This window comes from Tinamus guttatus, unplaced genomic scaffold, assembly GCF_059628265.1.
Source record: "Tinamus guttatus ecotype Peru unplaced genomic scaffold, ASM5962826v1 Tinamus_guttatus_pri_ptg000031l, whole genome shotgun sequence".
Taxonomy (NCBI): domain Eukaryota; kingdom Metazoa; phylum Chordata; class Aves; order Tinamiformes; family Tinamidae; genus Tinamus; species Tinamus guttatus.
The window spans coordinates 1,030,555-1,040,488 of NW_028288565.1; the positions used below are offsets into that span (position 1 = coordinate 1,030,555).

The following is a 9,934-nucleotide window of genomic DNA, read 5'->3' on the forward strand; positions in this document are numbered from 1 at the left end:
CCAGCAAGAGCGAAGCAGCCTGAGATGAGCCTGCTCAACAGGCCCCGCAGCGTTTCTCACCGCTTGCCTTCCTCTCTTTTCCCAGGGCCACAGGAAGCCTCTGTGGAGGCCGTCAGGTTTCCCAGGCTCTCCTGAGCTGCATGGCACGTGCAGTCCCTGACCGGGGGAAGGCAGGAGGCACGAGGACCTGCCCAGGAACACCAGCTTGGAGGGAGGCAGCTGGAGCAGCCCCCGAGTTACCAACTGCTCGTGCACGGCCCAGTCGGGCGGCTGGGGGCCTGCAGAGCCCTGCGAGGGCCAACACCTCCTTTCCCTTGCAAGCCAAGGCTCTCTTCACGCTGGAGGCTGCAAGGAAGGGCCAGTTCATCAGGACTCACAGCACTAACCTACTCTTTGTGCTGTTGTTATTGTTGATACTAGTGTTGCTGTTGCTTGGATTGCTGTTATTTTTGATGTTATTATCTTTATTGTTCTTTTAATTGTTGATGTTGTGGTTATTGTACACATTGTTGTTTTCATTGTTGATGTTGCTGTTCAAGTACATATTCCTGTGCCATTCTTTGGGTGTTGTGTGTTTTTTCCCAGGGAGCTCAGGCACAAAAGCATCCCCGCTGCAGCTATGTCTGTGCAGAGCTGTCTTCTTAGGCTCCAGGGGAGCACCTGGAAAAAGCTCCCTCTCAGATTTCCCTTGGAACATGGCTCAGGGGATGCCCAAAGGGAAAGGTGCCACAACCCCAGTGCGGGGCAGCCCTGACGCTCTCAGGGTGCCTGAGAAAACAAGTCCCCGCAGTGCCCAGGCCACAGGCAAAGGGCAGCTCTTGGGTGTCAGCGACACGGGGCTGTGAGATGCAGATCTGAGTGCCCCAGCCCCTGGGTGAGCAGAGGGCCCATCAGGGCTGGGACACGCTCAGGGATGGCAGGAAGGGGGCACGTCCAGTCTCCCCACAGGAGCTGCTGCAGAAATTGCCTCCTGCCAGGAACGGCCCCATGCTGGGGACCACCATAGAGGCTGCTCTGTCCCTCTGCAGCCTCACAGACAGGGACCACGTCACCAAGGCAGGTCCTCCTGCTCCGTGGGGGCTCTGGGCTTTCCTGCGCAGGGCCCGTTTGCTCTGCTGGAATTGTGTGACACTCAAGTCCTGGGGCTGCCAACAGCCTTTCCCAGCCTTTCCCTATCCCTATCCCTAGCCCCTCGGGAATGAGCTGGCCCCGTTCTTGCTGAACTCGTTCAGCCCTCTCTTCAGCTTCCCACAACGAAGCTGCTGTGGTTCTTCGGCCTCTGTGCATGTCTCTTGATTATGGAGACAGGCCAAGAGGGCAGCCTGACATCCTCGAAGAGCCACATTGTCCTGATGAGGGGCAGGATGTTCTCTCCTTCCAGCAGCCTGGAACACAGGAATAAGGAGGTGGGGAAAGGAGACAGAGGAGAGGAGGAGGGCAGCTTTGGCCCAAAGCGCGCTCTCTTGAGATACCCCAGGGCAAGGAAATGACTCTATGCTCTGCAAAGCCCCAGCCCCAGCTGTGCTTCAGCTTTGAGCGCATTTTGTGCACACTGAGGCCTTGTGCTAGTTTGCCCATGAGCCAGGCCACAAAATGTGCTATGGGAAAGAGGATGGGCTCTGCCCCCATCCCCTGCAGCCCCTGCCCTGGCCTGCTGGCTCCAGGCTCCCTGCTCTTGCAGGCCTGGGCTCCAACCTGGGCTTCTATTTCCTTCCCGGTTAAGAGCTTCCCATCCACAAAGCCATTGTGTGGCACCAGCCCACACAGCATAGGAGCCTACATAGACAACACTTGCTCCATTTTGTGTAGCTAAAACTACTGCTCTTAACTCTCCTACTTGTGCACTGCCTTCACCTTCTTCTATTACTTCTTCACCAGTGGTAATATTTAATGCAACAGCCTTTTATAGCTATTTACCATTTACCCTTTTTGGTGAAGCATCTCTAAACCACATGTTTCTGTTGGTGTTCCATCGATGAGGGGTGGTATGTTCAAAATTGGTGAAGGTTTAAGAGCCTGTCCCAGTGCTAATGGGTCTGCTTTTACAGGCATCTGCAATTTGGAAACTTTAGTTTGCCCTTCAGTTAGCTGCATATTTTCTGCTACTCCTGTTAGGTAGGCATAGCATTTTGTGGTAGTGGGGTTTTGTGCCATTCCTTCTGGGGCAGCAGTCCCCTTTAGGATTGCTTCTAGTAAATGAAACGATCCTCTAGTTTGCACGGGTTGTCCTTGATGTATTTTCTCAACCTGTTTAACTGCTCAGACTAAGGATAAAAGTCCTTTTTCTCCAATTCAGAATGTTGTAGTTCCCTTTCTTTAAATGCAGTCAAGCTAAACAATAAATATCTTTTTGTTCCATCAGGGCCAGCCTGTAAATAAGCTACTGTAAGTTACAGTGAATAACTTACTGTTACTAACTTACAGTAACTTACTGTTACTTACTGTAAGTAGCATGTTCAGTGAAACGCCATTCAGCTGTAAGAGGGTCGTGGGGTTGTTCTGGTCCCAGTGACTGAAATGTTTCTAATTCTCCAGTCGGAGTTTTGGCTGACTCCTTGTGTTCTAATTTCCACTTCCAAGGTTTGTCTTTTCTTAAGAGTGAATATAATGGACGAGCAGTGATAGAAAATCCAGGTAGGTGCTTTCTCCAATATCCCAAAGTTCCCATCAATCCTTGTAATTCTTTCCTTGAGCGAGGCATTTGCAGCTCTTCAATTTTTCTTAAGGTATCTGCAGGAATCCCTGCACTGCCAGCTATCCACCAAGTCCCTAGGAATTTTATCTCTTTGCTTGGTCCCTGGCATTCCTCAGGTGGTACCTCAATGTCAGCTTCAAGTAGGATTTGCCATACTGCTGTGGCTACTTTCCCAACCTTTTTGGGAAAATCACCCCCTATTAGGATGTCATCTATGTACTGGCATATGCATTGGCATATGTATATGCATTATAAAATATAAATGGTCACATACTACTCTACCAGGACCAATAACTGAAGGAAATGTTATGGCAGACAAATTGATGATGGCAGCAGTACTGCCGCTTAGTTTTGAACAAGCCCGATTATCTCACCACTTCTTTCATCAAAATGCCTCTTCCTTACGTAAACAATTTGCTCTGTGCGGAGAACAAGCCACAGATATTGTTCGTGCATGCCCTGGTTGTCAATGTATTACACCAGTATCATCATACACAGGAGTGAGTCCTTGAGGTTTACGAGCTAACGAATTGTGGCAGAGTGATGCCACACATATATCAACATTTGGCCGACTGTGTTATGTGCATGTTAGTGTGGATACCTTCCCAGGGTTTCTGATAGCCACTGCACATACTGCAGAAAAGGCACGCCATGTGAAATGCCTCTGGTTAAGATGTTTTGCCACTATGGGCATTCCAAAAGCAATTAAAACTGATACTGGTCCTGCTTATGTTTCACAAACAATTTCTGTCTTCCTACAAGACTGGGGTATACAACACGTTACAGGTATATTGCATTCCCCCACTGGACAAGCCATTACTGAACGTGTCCATGGGACTCTCAAGGCTATGTTAAAAAAAAACAAAGAAGAGGAAACCTTATGCACAGTGTTATCCCACAGGAACAGTTAGACAAAGCATTATATGTCCTTAATTTTTTGAATCCTTCTGATCTTCAGTTACTTACACCAGCAGCTGACTGACAATTCAAGATGGTCCCTGCAGTTGTGCCTCCACCAAATGGATGGTATAAAGAATTTGGAGAACCACCAGAGAGAGGTTCCATAGAACTAATAACATGGGGAAGGGGATATGTGTGTGTTCTCCTTCCCACAGGTGCTCGCTGGTTACCAGCAAAAGATGTAAAGTCTCATTGACAACAGAGCAGTCACAGCCACAGGAGAATTCCAGCCAAGTCCAGGAGTCAAAAACCATTGAGCCATTGGAGTGAATCATGAATCATTTGTAAACATTTGGTGCAGCAGGGAATAGATGTAGTGATGTTTGGAATTCTATGCTTTTATGTATATTGATCTTAACCTATATAATTAAGAGTTTATATTCCTATGTACTTTGATCTTCACCTATATTCTAAATAAGTTTATAACTTATATTCGTTCAATTTATTCATCAATGACCTGGATGAAGGGACGGAGCCCTCCCTCAGGAAGTTTGCTGATGATACCAAACTGGGAGGAGTAGCTGATACCCCCGAGGGCTGCGCTTCCATCCAGAGGGACCTGAACAGACTGGACAACTGGGCAGTGAAAAACCTCATGCAATTCAACAAGGCCAAGTGCAAGGTCCTGCACCTGGGGAGGAATAACCCCAGACACCAGTACAGGCTGGGGACTGACCTTCTGGAGAGCAGCCCTGCAGAGAGGGACCTGGGCATCACGGTGGACGACAACTTGACCATGAGGCAGCAGTGTGCCCTCGTGGCCAAGAATGCCAATGGGATCCTGGGGTGCCTTAAGAAGAGCATCTCCAGCAGGTCGAGGGAGGTGATCCTGCCCCTCTACTCAGCCCTGCTGAGGCCACATCTGGAGTATTGTGTCCAGTTCTGGGCCACACAGTACAAGAGGGATGTGGAGCTGCTGGACAGAGTCCAGTGCAGGGCTACAAGGATGATCAGTGGCCTGGAACATCTGCCCTATAAGGAGAGGCTGGGGGAGCTGGGCCTGTTCAGCCTGGAGAGGAGAAGGCTGAGAGGGGATCTAATCAGTGTCTATAAGCACCTCAAGGGAGGGAGTGAGGAAGATGGTCCTGGCCTCTTTTCCCTGGTGGCCACCGACAGAACTAGAGGTAATGGTCACAAACTGAAGCACCAGAAGTTCCACAGGAACTTAAGGAAAAAATTCTTAACAGTGAGGGTGGCAGAGCACTGCAACAGGCTGCCCAGAGAGATTGTGGAGTCTCCTTCTCTGGAGATCTTCAAAACCCGCATGGACGCAGTCCTGTGCCACGTGCTCTAGATGACCCTGCATGTGCAGGGACTAGATGACCTCTAGAGGTCCCTTCCAACCTTCAACATTCTGTGATTCTATGATTCTATGTAAGGGTAAAGCTGAGGAGTGGGAGAGGCTTTGCTGACTGCTGCGAGGGGTAGCAAGGGGTCAGGTTATTGGCTGCAGCCTGCTGCAGAGAGCGCGTGCCCAACTCCTCTAAGAGGGGGACCCCAATCCCTTCACAACCTGCGTTTTCTACTGCTGGGTTTGCCAAAGAAAAGACACGACACACAGTGAAGAGACAGGATCGTTTCTTTAATGAGGCCTGTGTGCAGAGCAGCCTGGCATCAGGACGTGGCCGAGCACCAGCAACAAAGACTGACACCTTGCAGAGGGCAGTGCCGCCTCTCCCACGCTCTCCTCAGGCGGTTGCACAGGCCCTCCTGGGTGCCCGTGGATGCAGCCCCCTTCCCTGCAGCTCTCAGGATCAGCATGGTTTGGGTGGCCAGGGAACAGATGGATGGGCTGCTGTCCTCCTGCAGGCCTTTCAGAGCTGAGGGGGGAAGCACGAGCTCAGATGAAGCCCCCATATCCCCGCAGGCCCCAGGCCTCTCCTCCTAACACCACCAGTCCCACCCAGCTCTTGCCACAGCCAGGATGGAGCCAGGGGCTCTAATGGATTAGCTGGCTAATCCAGCTGCCCAGGAATGTGCCCAAGGTGCCTGAAATCTCTCTCTACTCTCCCCACACCACCCCTGCTCTGCTCCTCTCGGGCAGCAGAGCCCTCTTCACCTATGCAGGGATGGGAGCTCCTTGGCCAGGGTCTCTCTTTGTCCCCCCAGCCCCGTGTGACCCCCCGCTTGCCCTCACTCACTCTCACAGATGACCTCCACTGTCTCCTTGCTCTGCTCCAGGGTGTGCTGCCCAGCATGCCCTAGGCACACACACAGTGCCCCATAAATCCTGCTCCTCAAAGCTGTTCCCCCCAGTCCTGCCCACCTGGCCAGGCACCCACCTCCCCTCGGGCAGGGCTCACCCCAGTCCCCTTTCCCCAGTGTAACCCGCAGGGCTCCTGCTGCGAGGGACTCCCACCAGCCCCACCGCTGTGGGCAGAGATGGCTGAGGGTGGCACGGAGCCTCCAGGCGCCCAGGCGCTGCCTCAGGCACGCGGGGCTGCAGCAGTCACAGGGCTGCTTTTGCTGCCAGCGCAGCAGCCGGGGCTGAGGCCGAGCTGTCCCAGAACAGAGATGGAGCCCAGGGCTCGGGGCTCACCCAGAAACCGCACAGCCGCCTCGCGCAGGGACTCCTGGCTGCTCTCCAGGTAGGACAGGCTCTGGCGCAGGTATTCGTCCGCCCTCCTCCTGCCCCTCCTCCCGGCCAGCTGGGGAGAGCACAAGGCTCAGCGCACAACATCCTCTCGCTGTCCTTCCCCCAGGAGCAGCCGCCTCCCCCTGCCACCACACTCAGGACCCTGCAGAGGCTGGGCAGCGCCGAGCCAGCGTTGGAGGCAGCAGAGGGATGGCTGCTGCCCCGCGCGCTGAAGGGCCCTCCTGCTGCAAGGCCCAGCTGGGCCAGGGGCAGCTGCAGCACCCAGGGCTCAGCACAGGCAGAGGAGCCTGCAGCAGAGCCCGCGAGTGTTGCTCCTGCACCCGGAGCCGCCAGCCCCACACACTGGGCACGGAGGAGGAAAGAGCTGCTCCGGGCTGGGCTGCAGCCTGGGGACTGTCCTTACCAGGCACTTGCTGATCAGCCAAGTCTGCTGGCTCTGAGCCAAGCGCCTCAGCTCCTTCCACTTGAGGAGCTTGGCAGCACCAAGGAGGGCTTCCTGAGCAGCCTGCACATGGAAGAAACGGGGAGATGCCACCGCAGCCCATGGGACAAGAGCCTGTGTCCCCCACCGCCCTCCTCTTGACAAGGCTCAGGGCATTTGCTGGCCCTTCATGGCAAGGGGCAGCAGCAGGGCACTGAATCTGCTTTGGGGTCCTTGGCCCCCCTCGCTGGGCAGAAACATGCAGCAAGCACCACCTGAGCCACCCTGTCCTGAACAGGCAGCACAGCAGAGACTCCCGAGAGCTGCAGAGCTGCAGCCAAGGCCAGCAGGAGGCTGAAGGGCTGCAGCCCCAGGCAGGACTCAGCCAGGACTACCTCCCACGGCTATTCCCAACGTGGCTACTGGGCTCCCCAGCGTGTCCCATTGCTCAGCCGTACCTCGACCACACTGGGGCTCTCATCCTGCAGGTGGAAGAGCAGTGGCAGCGTGCTCATGTGCACTTGCTGCTTCATCTGCTCCTTTGCCCTGCCCGCTGCTGTGTCCACGAGCTTGCTGAAGAGCTGCATGGAGAGCTTTCGTGTGTGCTCGCGCTCCTGGTGGCAAGGAAGAGAGAGCTGCTCAGCCCTGGCACCGCACGTGGCGGCTTCCTTCACAGGCTGCACTGGTGCAATGCAGCCCTGCAGCCAGGACAGCAGGGGCAGCACAGGACAGTATCCCAAGAGCCCTTGGCAGAAAGGCTCCTGGCAGCCTCCCACACACCAGCCACCCCCACGGCTCTGCCCACCGCCTTACATCCTCAAAGAGTGGCAGGAGTTTCTCAGCTAGCTCTGGAGCCATGTCCATGAGAGCTGGTCTCTCCAGGACCCGGACCACATGGCTGAGCACCAGAAGGGCCTGGCTGCTCATGTCCCTGTCCTCGTCCTGCAAGTGTCTCATGACCAGAGGCATCAGGACATGCATTTTTCTGACCTGTATGTGGGAAGTACAAGTTCAATTAAAAAAAAAAAAAAACAGAAATAAAAGGCTACCCTGGTGCCTTATTAGACAGCAGCTTCCCTCTGTCTCACACCCTTTCGGAGATGGCTTGCGAGGTGCTGGGCTGAGATCTGCAGCCCCCTCAGCCCCCAGGCGCAGCAAAGTCCAAGCTAGCCTGTTCCCTAGCACCCAGCGCCCAGCTCACACAGCTTCCCCCCAGTGATGCCCTGCTCACCATCTCCTGTCTGCTGCACAGCACGAGGAGGCTTCTGAGTCCCAGCTTGTGCATAACCCTGCTGTGACTCTTCAGGGACACCACAGAGATTCCCAGGAAGACATCTTCATCTGCCTGAAGGTCACTGCAGGCCAGCAGCTGCAATGCACAGCACAGAGAAGGTGGCAATGGCTGCAGCACTGCCTGTGTCAGACACCGCTGGATCCCAGCAGTAGCTCAGGGCAAGGGCAGTGGGCTCAGAGGAAGGCTGCCCCAAAGGCAGCAGTGACTGCAGGGAGCCCCTGGGACCTCCCTCCCTGCCTGGGGCCTCAGGGCACAGCGCAGGGCACAGCTTTGGCCTGCTCCTCCCCTCCCTGCACCAGCCTCCTGTCCTCATGCTTTGGAGGAACCCCTCGACAGAGACGCGACACAAAAGAGACATCAAATACACGTGGGGACAAGAAGGAGCCCGCTGCAGAGGTGTGAAGGCCGAGGGGACTCATGGCAGAACACCCACTGCCCCACTTGCGCTCGTTGCCCTCCATCCCACAGCTGGGGCTAGCAGACAGCACTGGAGCTAGAAGCACCCCAGAAGGGCAGTGCCCACACGAGGCTCACCTCCACCAGGAAAGCCATGGCAGGGATCTCCGTGCAGGGCTCCTCGCCCAAGAGCAGCACTGTCAGCTGTTGAAACAGCAGAAGGCGCAGCGCTCTTGGGCTCTTCCTCATCTCTCTGGCGGAGGGAAGAGGGCACTGTGAGGCCTGAGCAGCCCAGGCAAAGCTCTCCTGAGACTGCACCCTCACTGCCTCCCATCACATCCCTTGGGCCACCACGCACAGAACAAAGCCACCTTTGCGTGCAGAACTGGGCACCCCTGTGGGCTCTGAGAGTCACCCTGTGCGCAGGGGCAAAATGCTGCGGCAGAGAGGGGAGACAGGGGCTCTCACCTGGCCAGCAAACCCACTCCCTGGTGATGGGTCTCAGCGCGCAGGAGCATGTCCCAGCTGCCCTTCCTTGCCATTGCCAGCACCACGTTCTCGTAGCCGGCACGGCACAGCAGTGCTTTCATGGTCTGCACTGTAAGCCTGTGTGCAGAGAAAACACCCGCTCACACTCACACCCCTGGCCCTGCCTGCAGCCCTGCCTGGCAGGGATGGTGTGAATGTGATGGAGCACCTCACGGGACTGCTGCACGTGGACTCCTCCCTGAGGCATTTCCCCCACAACGCGTTCGACTCGTTCTGCTCCAGCGCTGCCATGAAAGAGCTCTGGAAGAGCATCCCCAGCAGGAGCTGGGGGAAGAACGCCCCTACCACATGCAGGCAGTGGGGCTGGTGGAGGATCTCCTGGAGCACACGCGTTGCCTGCAGAAAAAGCCCAGAGACAGCCCTTGCTGCTGACATGTCCCTCCTGTGCTGCTGGAGCTCGGGGTGAGGCTCCTAGCAGTGCCCTGTGCCTTGACAGAAGCAGGAGGGGCTGCCTGGCGTGCCTGGCCAGAGCAGAGCCATGGCAGCTCCTGGGGCTCGGCACCTGGGTGCCACAAAGCCACCACAAGCCTTCCTGGGCAGTGAGGACATCCCCCTGGAGGGCCACACGTAGCCTGGAAGCTACCCTGGTTCCCCTGACTTGGCCCTGATGATGTTTCTGCTGCCTGGAACCCTAACGTGGCCCTGGCCCCTAGTCCTGTCCCCAGAGCAGGTTGAGCACGTGCTGCACGAGGCAGGGCCATGCAGAGGTGGAGGGAGACAGCCAGCCACTCAGGCCGTGTGTCTGGGTGTGCAGAGGGCCCCAAGCAGGCCCAGCAGCCCAGCAAGCTGGCGCTGGCCAGGGCCCTGCCAGCTGTAGCCCCCCTCCCGCGCTGGGCCTGTGTGTCCCAGGAGAGGCCCCGGCTTGGGGTTGCATGGAGAAGGGCAGTGGGACCCTGCCTCTCATCCGCAGGGGCAAGGGCAGCCCGAGGGGAGAGCGGGGCTTCCTCCACAAACTCACGGCCAGGGAAGAGGCAGTCGAGGCCATTTCCTCGGGCAGCCGCCAGTCCTGCAGCGCAATGAGCA

General features: G+C 56.1%; 1 pseudogene; it reads right to left on the reverse strand.

Annotated features, from left to right (window-relative positions):
* Positions 1-5,409: 5,409 nt before the first annotated feature.
* LOC148596108 (maestro heat-like repeat-containing protein family member 7) lies at positions 5,410-8,952 on the reverse strand (annotated as a pseudogene).
* Between the last annotated feature and the right edge of the window lie 982 nt (positions 8,953-9,934).